Here is a 15146-nt window from a genome sequence, read left to right on the forward strand (position 1 = left end):
GTCCTCCAATTACTAATCGGTTCTTCTGGTTGTCTGGGTTACTGAGACAATAACTGGTCCTCCAATTTAACCTGTCAATTACTTACCTGTCTGGTTGTTACTGAGTCAATAACTGGTCCTCCAATTACTAACCTGTCTGGTTGTCTGGGTTACTGAGACAATAACTGGTCCTTCAATTACTAACCTGTCTGGTTGTCATGAGTTACTGAGACAATAACTGGTCCTCCAATTACTAACCTGTCTGGTTGTCTGGGTTACTGAGCCAATAACTGGTCCTCCAATTACTAACCTGTCTGGTTGTCTGGGTTACTGAGACAATAACTGGTCCTCCAATAACCTGTCTGGTTGTCTGTTACTGTAACTGGTCCTCCAATTACTAAACCTGTCTGGTTGTCTGGGTTACTGAGCCAATAACTGGTCCTCCAATTACTAACCTGTCTGGTTGTCATGAGTTACTGAGCCAATAACTGGTCCCCAATTACTAACCTGTCTGGTTGTCTGGGTTACTGAGCCAATAACTGGTCCTTCAATTACTAACCTGTCTGGTTGTCATGAGTTACTGAGCACAATAACTGGTCCTCCAATTACTAACCTGTCTGGTTGTCTGGGTTACTGAGCCAATAACTGGTCCTCCAATTACTAACCTGTCTGGTTGTCTGGGTTACTGAGACAATAACTGGTCCTCCAATTACTAATCTGTCTGGTTGTCTGGGTTACTGAGACAATAACTGGTCCTCCAATTACTAACCTGTCTGGTTGTCTGGGTTACTGAGACAATAACTGGTCCTCCAATTACTAACCTGTCTGGTTGTCTGGGTTACTGAGACAATAACTGGTCCTCCAATACTAAAGGGTTGTCTGGTCTCCCCAATTACTAACCAGTCTGGCTGTCTGGGTTACTGAGACAATAACTGGTCCTTCAATTACTAACCTGTCTGGTTGTCATGAGTTACTGAGACAATAACTGGTCCTCCAATTACTAACCTGTCTTGTTGACTGAGTTACTGAGCCAATAACTGGTCCATCAATTACTAACCTGTCTGGTTGTCATGAGTTATTGAGCCAATAACTGGTCCTCCAATTACTAACCTGTCTGGTTGTCATGAGTTACTGAGCCAATAACTGGTCCCCAATTACTAACCTGTCTGGTTGTCTGGGTTACTGAGCCAATAACTGGTCCTTCAATTACTTACCTGTCTGGTTGTCATGAGTTACTGAGCAAATAACTGGTCCTCCAATTACTAACCTGTCTGGCTGTCTGGGTTACTGAGCCAATAACTGGTCCTTAAATTACTAACCTGACTGGTTGTCATAACTTACTGAGACAATAACTGGTCCTCCAATTACTAATCAGTCTGGTTGTCTGGGTTACTGAGACAATAACTGGTCCTCCAATTACTAACCTGTCTGGTTGTCTGGGTTACTGAGACAATAACTGGTCCTCCAATTACTAACCTGTCTGGTTGTCATGAGTTACTGAGCCAATAACTGGTCCCCAATTACTAACCTGTCTGGTTGTCTGGGTTACTAAGCCAATAACTGGTCCTTCAATTACTTACCTGTCTGGTTGTCATGAGTTACTGAGCAAATAACTGGTCCTCCAATTACTAACCTGTCTGGCTGTCTGGGTTACTGAGCCAATAACTGGTCCTTCAATTACTAACCTGACTGGTTGTCATAATTTACTGAGACAATAACTGATCCTCCAATTACTAATCAGTCTGGTTGTCTGGGTTACTGAGACAATAACTGGTCGTCCAATTACTAACCTGTCTGGTTGTCTGGGTTACTGAGACAATAACTGGTCCTCCAATTACTAACCTGTCTGGTTGTCATAATTTACTGAGACAATAACTGATCCTCCAATTACTAATCAGTCTGGTTGTCTGGGTTACTGAGACAATAACTGGTCGTCCAATTACTAACCTGTCTGGTTGTCTGGGTTACTGAGACAATAACTGGTCCTCCAATTACTTACCTGTCTGGTTGTCATGAGTTACTGAGCAAATAACTGGTCCTTCAATTACTAACCTGTCTGGTTTGTCATGAGTTACTGAGACAACAACTGGTCCTCCAATTACTAACCTGTCTGGCTGTCTGGGTTACTGAGCCAATAACTGGTCCTTCAATTACTAACCTGTCTGGTTGTCATGAGTTACTGAGACAATAACTGGTCCTCCAATTACTAACCTGTCTGGTTGTCTGAGTTACTGAGACAATAACTGGTCCTCCAATTACTTACCTGTCTTGTTGTCTGGGTTACTGAGCCAATAACTGGTCCTTCAATTACTAACCTGTCTGGTTGTCATGAGTTACTGAGCCAATAACTGGTCCCCAATTACTAACCTGTCTGGTTGTCTGGGTTACTGAGCCAATAACTGGTCCTTCAATTACTTACCTGTCTGGTTGTCATGAGTTACTGAGCAAATAACTGGTCCTCCAATTACTAACCTGTCTGGCTGTCTGGGTTACTGAGCCAATAACTGGTCCTTCAATTACTAACCTGACTGGTTGTCATAATTTACTGAGACAATAACTGGTCCTCCAATTACTAATCAGTCTGGTTGTCTGGGTTACTGAGACAATAACTGGTCCTCCAATTACTAACCTGTCTGGTTGTCTGGGTTACCGAGACAATAACTGGTCCTCCAATTACTAACTCGTCTGGTTGTCTGGGTTACTGAGTCAATAACTGGTCCTCCAATTACTAACCTGTCTGGCTGTCTGGGTTACTGAGCCAATAACTAGTCCTCCAATTACTAACCTGTCTGGTTGTCATGAGTTACTGAGACAATAACTAGTCCTCCAGTTACTAATTGGTCTGGTTGTCTGGGTTACTGAGACAATAACTGGTCCTCCAATTACTAACCTGTCTGGTTGTCTGGGTTACTGAGCCAATAACTGGTCCTTCAATTACTAACCTGTCTGGTTGTCATGAGTTACTGAGCCAATAACTGGTACCCAATTACTAACCTGTCTGGTTGTCTGGGTTACTGAGCCAATAACTGGTCCTTCAATTACTTACCTGTCTGGTTGTCATGAGTTACTGAGCAAATAACTGGTCCTCCAATTACTAACCTGTCTGGTTGTCTGGGTTACTGAGCCAATAACTGGTCCTTCAATTACTAACCTGTCTGGTTGTCATGAGTTACTGAGACAATAACTGGTCCTCCAATTACTAACCTGTCTGGTTGTCTGGGTTACTGAGACAATAACTGGTCCTCCAATTACTAACCTGTCTGGTTGTCTGAGTTACTGAGCCAATAACTGGTCCATCAATTACTAACCTGTCTGGTTGTCATGAGTTATTGAGCCAATAACTGGTCCTCCAAACACTTACATGTCTGGTTGTCATGAGTTACTGAGTCAATAACTGGTCCATCAATTATTTACCTGTCTGGTTGTCATGAGTTACTGAGCCAATAACTGGTCCATCAATTATTTACCTGTCTGGTTGTCATGAGTTACTGAACCAATAACTGGTCCTCCAATTACTTACCTGTCATGAGTTACTGAGCCAATAACTGGTCCATCAATTACTAACCTGTCTGATTGTCGTGAGTTACTGAGACAATAACTGGTCCTTCAATTACTAACCTATCATGAGGTACTGAGCCAATAACTGGTCCTCCAATTACTAACCTGTCAGGTTGTCATGAGTTACTTAGACAATAACTGGTCTCTCAATTACTTACCTGTCTGGTTGTCATGAGTTACTGAGACAATAACTGGTCCTTCAATTACTAACCTATCATGAGTTACTGAGCCAATAACTGGTTCTTCAATTACTTATCTGTCTGGTTGTCATGAGTTACTGAGCCAATAACTGGTCTTTCAATTACTTACCTGTCTGGTTGTCATGAGTAACTGAGACAATAACTGGTTTTTCAATTACTTACCTGTCTGGTTGTCATGAGTTACTGAGACAATAACTAGTCCTCCAATTACTAACCTATCATGAGTTACTGAGCCAATAACTGGTTCTTCAATTACTTATCTGTCTGGTTGTCATGAGTTACTGTGCCAATAACTGGTCCTCCAATTACTAACCTGTCAGGTTGTCATGAGTTACTTAGACAATAACTGGTCTTTCAATTACTTTCCTGTCTGGTTGTCATGAGTTACTGAGACAATAACTGGTCCTTCAATTACTAACCTATCATGAGTTACTGAGCCAATAACTGGTTCTTCAATTACTTATCTGTCTGGTTGTCATGAGTTACTGAGCCAATAACTGGTCTTTCAATTACTTACCTGTCTGGTTGTCATGAGTTACTGAGACAATAACTGGTCCTTCAATTACTAACCTATCATGAGTTACTGAGCCAATAACTGGTCCTCCAAACACTTACCTGTCTGGTTGTCATGAGTTACTGAGACAATAACTGGTCTTTCAATTATTTACCTGTCTGGTTGTCATGAGTTACTGAGACAATAACTGGTCCTCCAATTACTAACCTATCATGAGTTACTGAGCCAATAACTGGTTCTTCAATTACTTATCTGTCTGGTTGTCATGAGTTACTGAGCCAATAACTGGTCCTCCAATTACTAACCTGTCTGGTTGTCATGAGTTACTGAGACAATAACTGGTCTTTCAATTACTTACCTGTCTGGTTGTCATGAGTTACTGAGACAATAACTGGTCCTTCAATTACTAACCTATCATGAGTTACTGAGCCAATAACTGGTTCTTCAATTACTTATCTGTCTGGTTGTCATGAGTTACTGAGCCAATAACTGGTCTTTCAATTACTTACCTGTCTGGTTGTCATGAGTTAGTCCTCCAATTACTAATCGGTCTGGTTGTCTGGGTTACTGAGACAATAACTGGTCCTCCAATTACTAACCTGTCTGGTTGTCTGGGTTACTGAGACAATAACTGGTCCTCCAATTACTAACCTGTCTGGTTGTCTGGGTTACTGAGCCAATAACTGGTCCTTCAATTACTAACCTGACTGGTTGTCATGAGTTACTGAGACAATAACTGGTCCTCCAATTACTAATCAGTCTGGTTGTCTGGGTTACTGAGACAATAACTGGTCCTCCAATTACTAACCTGTCTGGTTGTCTGGGTTACTGAGACAATAACTGGTCCTCCAATTACTAACCTGTCTGGTTGTCATGAGTTACTGAGCCAATAACTGGTCCTCCAATTACTAACCTGTCTGGTTGTCATGAGTTACTGAGCCAATAACTGGTCCTTCAATTACTTACCTGTCTGGTTGTCATGAGTTACTGAGACAATAACTGGTCCTCCAATTACTAACCTGTCTGGCTGTCTGGGTTACTGAGCCAATAACTGGTCCTTCAATTACTAACCTGACTGGTTGTCATAATTTACTGAGACAATAACTGGTCCTCCAATTACTAATCAGTCTGGTTGTCTGGGTTACTGAGACAATAACTGGTCCTCCAATTACTAACCTGTCTGGTTGTCTGGGTTACCGAGACAATAACTGGTCCTCCAATTACTAACCTGTCTGGTTGTCTGGGTTACTGAGTCAATAACTGGTCCTCCAATTACTAACCTGTCTGGCTGTCTGGGTTACTGAGCCAATAACTGGTCCTTCAATTACTAACCTGACTGGTTGTCATGAGTTATGAGACAATAACTAGTCCTCCAGTTACTAATTGGTCTGGTTGTCTGGGTTACTGAGACAATAACTGGTCCTCCAATTACTAACCTGTCTGGTTGTCTGGGTTACTGAGCCAATAACTGGTCCTTCAATTACTTACCTGTCTGGTTGTCATGAGTTACTGAGCAAATAACTGGTCCTCCAATTACTAACCTGTCTGGCTGTCTGGGTTACTGAGCCAATAACTGGTCCTTAAATTAATAACCTGACTGGTTGTCATAACTTACTGAGACAATAACTGGTCCTCCAATTACTAATCAGTCTGGTTGTCTGGGTTACTGAGACAATAACTGGTCCTCCAATTACTAACCTGTCTGGTTGTTTGGGTTACTGAGACAATAACTGGTCCTCCAATTACTAACCTGTCTGGTTGTCATGAGTTACTGAGACAATAACTGGTCCTCCAATTACTAACCTGTCTGGTTGTCATGGGTTACTGAGCCAATAACTGGTCCTTCAATTACTAACCTGTCTGGTTGTCATGAGTTACTGAGCCAATAACTGGTCCTCCAATTACTAACCTGTCTGGTTGTCATGAGTTACTGAGACAATAACTGGTCCTCCAATTACTACTGAGCCAATAACTGGTCCTCCAATTACTAACCTGTCTGGTTGTCTGGGTTACTGAGCCAATAACTGGTCCTTCAATTACTAACCTGTCTGGATGTCATGAGTTACTGAGCCAATAACTGGTCCCCCAATTACTAACCTGTCTGGTTGTCTGGGTTACTGAGACAATAACTGTCCTCCAATTACTAATTGGTCTGGTTGACTGAATAATTGAGCCAATAACTGATTTGATAATTATTTCAGAAAGACTTGTTAGCTTAACATAAGTTATGCTAAAAATTATCTTACATCAAAGGCATTGAACTCAAAATGAAATTAATCAAAGTACTGTAAGTACTGAACTGAAAAAGCATTGATGTAACAAAATTTTAGTTCAAAGAAGGCAAATATGTCATTAGTAACATTTTAGGGTGTGTATTTTCTTGCAAGTCCCATGTCATTATCAAGTTGGGTTATTTATCTTCCAAGTATTCATTTAATTAATTTTGGATAAATTGTTGAGATTGCAGACAACTATTCCTCCTCATATCAAAAGATGAATCTAAAAATTATGAGAAGATTTTAAGAAAATGCTAGAAAATTTCTTTTAGATTTGAACTTTGAACCTATCTTGAATTCAACAGTTTCAACAAATATTTACAGTCAGTGTCATGTGACCTTTTCTCTAATGTTTGAATATAATTGTCTGAATAACAAAATAAAGAAAAAAAATTGTAGTTATGATTATTTGATAATTGATCTTGAGGACAAAGCCATGGAGACAGCTAATAACAATCTGCAGTAAAATGACAACAAGGGAAACATTAAGACTCCATTAAGAAGAAAGTATGATCTGACACATGGATATCCCTTGATGGCATTTTTACAAAGTTCATGGCTTATGCTGCAAATGTTGTTTACAGACCTCATTTATAAGGAACTATGTGCAATGCATATAATATACAAGTATTTTTTTCCGATGAACTATGTGGCAAAAGGCAATTAATTAGATAATTTTCAAGAGAAGAAATGAAATGACAAAAACTAAGGGTCAAATGTTCATTTAAAGAATTGGTTACTGCATCAAAATCAAAACTGAATTGTTTTGAATTATGTTTATTCAAAAATACTTTAATACAAACATGAAATAACATCACAATACATTATTTTTTTCTAGTTCTCTTCTGTGATACACACAATGTATTCAGGCATATTAGTAAGTAAAGAGCAGTTCTTGATACTTTGCTGCAATATTGAAGAAAAGTCATATCAAAGTTAGATTCAGTATGATACTGTCTCTATATAATGCATAAAATGGACACTGAGAATTCTTAACAGCATATTAAAACAACCATTCTCAAAATCAGTGTGTTATTTGTATACATTGACATGTACATTGGACCCTCGATAATCTGGAAACCTTCGTTCCCAGCCTAAACCGCCCAGATTACAAATTTTCTGGACTGCCGAATTTCGTGTACCCTAGTCAATTTTGAAATTGTCATGTACAAGTTACTCTCCTTGACCTTGTAAATCAATGATCGGTTTTTATGTTTATGTACTAAAATAAATACTTTTTTTGTTATGTTTTAAAGGTTTTTTTCCCATTTAATTATGTTAAGAATATGAAATTAACGTACATGTAATCACACATTATTGGCAACTTGTTGTTAATGTCACATTACTTACAACTGTTTGTACATATATTGGTAACAAGATCAGAAACAGTTGTAAAAACATTTGATAGAGGCATCAACTAAATGGAACAACTAATGGGCTATGTCACCAGAAGCGTTAAACTTTGTGTCATTTTTGTGAACACACTGCACAAAGTCAACAAGTAAACTGTTTAATATGTTTCTGTTGTAGCAAATAAATGAATGTCATTCCATATACAATGTACTTATATGGCCGTGTCACAGATGTGAAACATTGAAATATACATTGTAGTAATGATAACTCAGGCGTGATGATGGGTAAATAAATTATCAGTTTATATTATAAATGTAGGATATTTCTATATATATCTAAATGCAAAGTTACTCGACACTCGCTAATTGTCATCACTTGATGTTTTGCAACATTACAGTCAATGGGACAGAATTGTAGTTCTGATAATGACCGTCTGTCAGAACATATATAGTGTGTTTCATTCAAGCCAAGAAAATTATTTTTGTTTGTATGAATTTTACAACAAAACAGAAAGACTAACATGTGAGTCAGTCTGTGAAGTTAAAAGTTTAAACACCTTCTATCTCTCCACAGATTAATAACAATCGGCAGTATGTCAAATGGTGACAACTCTTTCCAAAGTTGCAAATATACTGGATTTACTTTTTTGTATTTTTGTGTTTTAATTGGCATTACGAAACAATGCGAATGAGAAGCGCCAACCCATATGCTTGTTGTCCAGAGCTACATGTATGCTGTCGCAGCTAGTTTAATATATGCCTGGTAGTCATCCTTAGAATCATTTCACTGCTTCCAAAGTAATCCTGATAATCTCCAGTCTTCAACAATTATGAATCTGCTTCAGATGACTAGCCAATGAGTCCTGTAATTATAAAATTTAACATATATATCAATATTCTTAATTTGTTATAAAAAAGTTACAGAAATCATCTAACAATGACAAAAGGAAGAAACTGGACTCATGTACACAAGTACTTTGAGTTAAAGATGCTCCACCGCCGACAGAGTATAAATGATATTCATCATTTGAACAATAATTAGTGTTTAATCGTGTATGCATAAGTCTAATTAACACAAAAAATAATATAAAATAATTAATTTTGCCTTTGGGTCAAGCGCAATCAGTACTTTATTCCATATAGGATATAGTGCTACAGAATTTTTTCGGGATGCAATTAATTATTTTATTTATATTTTTAACTTGAAGTGAAATTGGAGCTCAAACTTTTCAACGGCGGTAATGGTGTAAAGTAAGTAACTTTTGTAACTGAAGAAAAATACTAAATTGTCTGCTGCCATTTTTGATAGTGAAAAAATACCATTTGTCAGCGGTGAAGCATCTTTAATATATTAGCATCATAATTAATTTGTCTCCTATACCTGATACACATTGATAAAATACAATGTTTTTTACTGTTAGCAAAACTTACTTTAAACCAAATACTGTAATATTGAGCAAGTGTAAATTTACCATGTATTACAGTGCACAGGTTATTGTTTATTTTGGTAAGTGTTATTATAAATTCTCTGAATCCATGAAGTTATATATGTAGTGACTGTTTAATCGATGTTTTAAGTTCATACCGCCAATTTCGAAATCCCAGATATTAATTGTCTTAAATAAATCTAGCATTACAATTCTTCTATTTATCTAAAGAAATTCTGTATTCACATGTGTATTACACACATATGTACGTATTGTGTATGGATCTATATCATGCATTGTTTTGCCTACAAATAAACACATGCTTTGTGATGTTTATAGACATATTGACAATCTGGTAAATTGACTCTATGCATTAATATTAAATTTGATGTCATCGCATTAGAAAATAATACCAAAAATGAATCTTGTCAACTGCTAATTATATAACAACAAACTACTTCAAATTTAAAGTGATATTCAATTTTGTTGCGTTGTAATAAAATAAAACGTCGATTATATGGATGTTAGCAGGAATTCACACATACTCATGATGTTGTAAGTTCACTTAATGTGCCGATGTTTGTCAAATAGTTCATATAATTATAATATACCGACCCATAGGCGTGATAGGCAAAGAAGCAAAACGAAATGAAACTTACGATTTTCACTGCTTCTGTCTCCAAATACGAAAAGAATTCCGAAGTTTACTAGCAAGGTGGCTTGCAACATGCAGTGTTCAAATATTCTTCGGTGTTTTTCTGATATGAGAATGTATTTATTACGCTCGATAATTAAATGGAAAATATCTCTTGACTTGCAAGTTTACATCACAGGTCCGCTTTGCGTGATGACGTCTTTGTTTACATTCGGCCGTTTACACTATTGCTGAGTGTCACGATATTTCATTGTATCTGTATCCGTGTATTAAATATTCCCTCGTTAATGAAAGGATGCGTTAGTTGACAATCCGTGCGAAATGATAAGGAGCCAGCGTAACTCAGAATTTATCGTGTTTGTTAGCTTCTGCATAGATCACCCAGACGCTTGATGCGTACGTAGTTAACAAGCGTCTGTTTGAGTGAGACTTGGTTAAATTCAGTGGGCCATCGTAATGACATGATCACAATACGAACGTACCTGTTCTCCAAAATGACTATCAATATAATACATGTAAAAACAAACAACTTTTGTATCTTTCTTACGTCGGGATGAATTAAAAAATTGTCATTACATAATAGATTATGAATGTATACATCAAACTACAATTAGTTACTTACATACCAAAATCCTGACAATTCCTTTATTTAGTGTTACCCAAACCGGATGTTTACATATATATGCAAATGCGGGCGAGAATTAGGCCACCGATCGCTACCACTGATGCAAATTATCCTCACTATTTTTCAATTATAGACGTTCATGTTATAGTTTTTGTAGACATGTTTGAAACTATTCTATTTAATGAAATACCATAGAAGTTGTTTAACTGCACTATGGCAGCATATTTGTTCTAGAAAGAGGAAAAGAGAAAAAAATCGCATGCAAATGAGAGGTCAATCGCATTTAAATTTGTGGGTCATCCGGGCCGTAGCAATACTGGAAAAGCAAGCTTTTTCAGTAAAAAGGAAAAGCTTTTGAAAGTTAACCTGTGAATATAGATCCTGGCAATGATCTTAGTAATGACTGAATGGTATACATTAAGCTTATTACAGTAACAGACCTACAGTCTAGTGAAGCTGATCAGTATTTCAGAAAGCAGCTAGATACCTTGGTAGTTCACTAATAACAGTTGTCATTGATATAAAACCCTTAGAATCTACCTAAGTATGTAGAGATCTTAACAGTCATTGATATTAATTTAATAATTAAAGCTTTCATCCCTAAATTCCCCAGTATATATCTGATAGCCATCTGAAGTCTCTTGTCTAATTGAATATAGCTTGATGTGTAAGCTTGTCTTGTATCAGATTGACAGTTGTAATAATTGGATGGGGTTATTGTCAACACAAGTTTAAGACTACAAGTAAAAAGTTCAATCCCAGCACACGCTCCTTGGAGACATCAGATGTTGAAGTATTTGCTTATGCTGCCATATACAGAGCTTCGGTTTGACTGGATAAACATCTTATTAACAGCCAGGGTCATTTAAGGACTACCAGGTTTAGGAGGTAGAGGAAATTAGACCCACAGGTGGAGGACTTGTGGTAATATGTGGGGATACCATAACCACCTAGTCACCGCAGCCCCTATAATATATATCCATCATTTCACATGGTACTGGATCGGTACTAATAGTTCTCCTAGGGATGCAGGATTTGCTTGTGTTTTTATGCAGAATTCCACATAACAACAACATAGATGTCTGAAGAGAGCTTTCTATGAAATGGTACTGCTGACTTTTACTTGGGTCTTGTGTGTAGCCCACAGTTGCCAATTAAGTCTTCAGTCTTAAAAAAAAAATGCAATCAACTGTGAATCCTACAAAATACCTTATTAACAATCAACCAAAAAAGTGCTAATGTATTCTAGGTATATCTGAATGCTAGTCCATCCAAATTCCTGTGGCAGACTATACCAAATGAGTTGGTACTATGATCAAGATCAGCCCAGTTCTGCTAATCACTGTCCTCTTCTTTCTCCAAAGACAAAACTTAAAGCTTTCAACCAAAGTTTGGATATTACCATGCCAACACAATGCTTGGAACAGACTTAGAGATTGATAAAAAGAATTACACAACAATAGTAAACATAATATAAGGGGAGATAACTTTACTATATGTCAATAACATGTATTACAATTTAAGTTCTGTGGGGGAAAATGTCAGTCAAATAGAACCAAAAAGGACAGATAACTCTATATGATTTTACAATTCTATTTGAAGTAAAATACATAACATTAAAATTAAAAGGAGTAATTAATCAAAACTGTAACTCTAAGGGAGATAATTTTTTATAAGTCTGTCACAGTACTTTTTTATGACATTTTTGATTATACTTTGGCTGAACTTTGGCTGAAAACTGCATCAAAAGGAAGCCTGTCTTGGCTTGTAAAGATGCCTTTTGAATGTCATGGCTCGTAGTAGATATGGTTGTCCCTTAGTGGATAACTTCTCTACTTATAGATACAAACAATCAAGGTAGAAATCATCACATATTGTAGAGCAGATAATTTTGTCAGTGATACTGAAATTCACAAAACCAAATCAAAACACTAAAGAACTTACAGCTACATTATCACGTTTCCAGTATCTCTCCAGCAGTTCATATCTGCTTAGTCATGATCTAAACTTGGATATAGATTACAATGAACACAACAAGATTAATTATTGTTCAAATTCAATTAAAATATTGTTCAAGTATAGGTCAAAGGTTACAGTTTATAGACCACTTAAAACATCTGTTAATGAATACTGAGATTACAATAAAATCATTTCATTCAGACAAAAAACACTCGCTCTATCACCGGACTTTGTCATTCCAATGTCATGAAGAGTAATACGATATCGCTGTAAATTAATCACTTACAAATTGCAATTTTATTTTGAGACAAGAGTAAATACCTATTAAAAGACACCTTCCCTTGGGTAAAGGCTTCAATGGTGTATCTCTACAATCAAACTATTTCATCCAAAGAAAGATTTTGATTTAAACATTTTATCATTGATTACGTGATAGATCTGCTCAAGTTTCCGAGCTCTTTAGTAACCGAGATCTGAGAAGGTGTTATATAACTAAGCAGGACCACTTTATACAAATGTATACTGACAAAAAGTAGTTCAATATTTGATATGTCACCAGGACTCAATTATAGAACATGTTGTCTACTGAGGTTTTAATCCACTGACAAACCAAAGTTCATTTGTGCTTGAACCTGCATTACTATAATATAATTAGATATTTGCTTATACTTACTTATTAATCCATTTAATGCAATTTTCATATTTTGATGATATACAATAATTGAACAAAAACAGGTTTTTGATCAAATATGCAAATAAATATTTAAAAGATTAATATACCTGAGCCAGGTCTTTTGTTAGTACTATGAAACTTATGGGTACTAAAATATATTAACTTTCTGAATTAATTTTCACAAAGATGCATTTGAAGGGAGTTGAAGAATGAAGTCTTGAAATTAGGGCATCCAGATGTTTATATAATGAATGGTCATTCTGTGTTCAGGTGTCCTCTGGGTATTGTAGTGTCCTTGAGACAAGATAAATGTTGTACATGGTATAACAGTAATCTATTTTATATGTAAGAGATTAGTGTTAATTATTACACTACAAGCTCAAGGTGACTTTGACATTTAAATGTCAGTCATTAAACTAACTGCACTTAGAGCTTACACTGGGTACTTTCCTGTAAATCTTTAACCAAAATGATTTTCTTTTAACAGTTGGTTACTTCTGTACGATACAAATCACTTTTACCTCGAAGAAATTATCAAATGTGATCTCAATCTTAACGAAATATATGCGACCAATTGGTAAAATAGGCCTCTATCACTGCTAGTATTTTTACTTCCATGAGTATCAACATTTTCCCTAAATCATGAAATATATAATTTGTTTCCATGGTATTTCACTGCTGCCAAAGAAGTGGCAAAAAAATCCTGCTTCTGATCAAAAATAAAATTTGATTCATGTCATCAATATGGTACTAACTTGGAAGATGATAACAGAGCTTTTGATTGCCAAGTCAAGGTCATTCATACACTTGTCAAATTCTGGTACCCAGGCTGTTGAATCAAGTTTTTACCAAAATATTCTAGAAGTCCTTGAACTTGAGCCTTAAGTTGTCATTCAAGGATTTTAGAGTTCCTTGTTGTTGAGCCTGATTTCATCCAAGGACTCTTGAGGTCCTGGTTTTTTAGTCAAGTTTTTAATTAGTGTTGGGAATCGGTTGAATTTTCATGGTCGATCATCAGTTTTATTTAACCAATTAATGATCGATTAAAATCGATTATTTTTTTCCTTGATGTATAAACAAGTCTCATATAAAAATTTCCTTCAAAGCCTTACGTTCGCGAGGCTTCCCTGTGCTGTCATGTTTTCATGTCACTTATTTTCTTCACATATCATGCTCATCTGAATGTTTACATTACTACGTAATGCTTAAAGATCGATGCTCCACCGCTGACAGACCATAAATGATACTCATCCTTTGAACAACAATTGGTGTTTAATCGTGTATATATATGTCTAATTAACACAAAAAATAACATAAAATGATTTATTTTGCTTTTGGTGCATGCGCAATCAGAACTTCATTCTATATAGAACATAGTTTCATAGAATTTTTTCGGGATGCAATTAATTATTTCTTATAGTTTTATCTTGCAATTAATTATTTCTTATAGTTTTATCTTGAGTTAAAATTAGAAGCTCAAAATTTCCAATGGTGGTAATGGTGTAAAGTAAGTAACTTTTGTAACAAAAGAAAAATACCAAATCGTCTGATCCTGTTTTTTATAGCGAAAAAATACTATTTATCAGCGGTGGAGCATCTTTAATGCGCTCTTCAATTTGTCTAGACGCTTGAAATTTGAAATGATATGAGTGACAACCATACACAAGGGAATGTTCGCTATGATATTTTTCCATGTTTTAGTGATCAGCTAACTTTATACTTTCGTTTATCATGGTGTCGGAAAATTCCGACAAACTTGATTACAGATTTTTTACTCGATTAATTGATCAAACACTTCAAACCAAAGATACTCGATGAACTTGATTAATCGGAACACCACTAGTTTTCATCCAAGAATTCTTGAGGTCCTCAGCTGGGTTTTTAGTCTAGTTTTCATCCAAGAATCTTTTAATCTAGAATTTCCTGGG

The 15146-nt window shown here is 36.3% G+C and overlaps 1 long non-coding RNA gene across 1 annotated transcript; it reads right to left on the reverse strand.

The window, feature by feature from the left end:
- Positions 1 to 7288: 7288 nt before the first annotated feature.
- Positions 7289 to 10933, reverse strand: LOC138311740 (uncharacterized). Its single transcript, XR_011206731.1, has 2 exons — positions 9966 to 10933; positions 7289 to 8742 (listed from the first exon to the last, which is right to left on the reverse strand). It is a non-coding gene; the product is annotated as an uncharacterized lncRNA (long non-coding RNA).
- Positions 10934 to 15146: the final 4213 nt, after the last annotated feature.

Source organism: Argopecten irradians, unplaced genomic scaffold, assembly GCF_041381155.1.
Source record: "Argopecten irradians isolate NY unplaced genomic scaffold, Ai_NY scaffold_0101, whole genome shotgun sequence".
NCBI classification, from domain to species: Eukaryota; Metazoa; Mollusca; class Bivalvia; order Pectinida; family Pectinidae; genus Argopecten; species Argopecten irradians.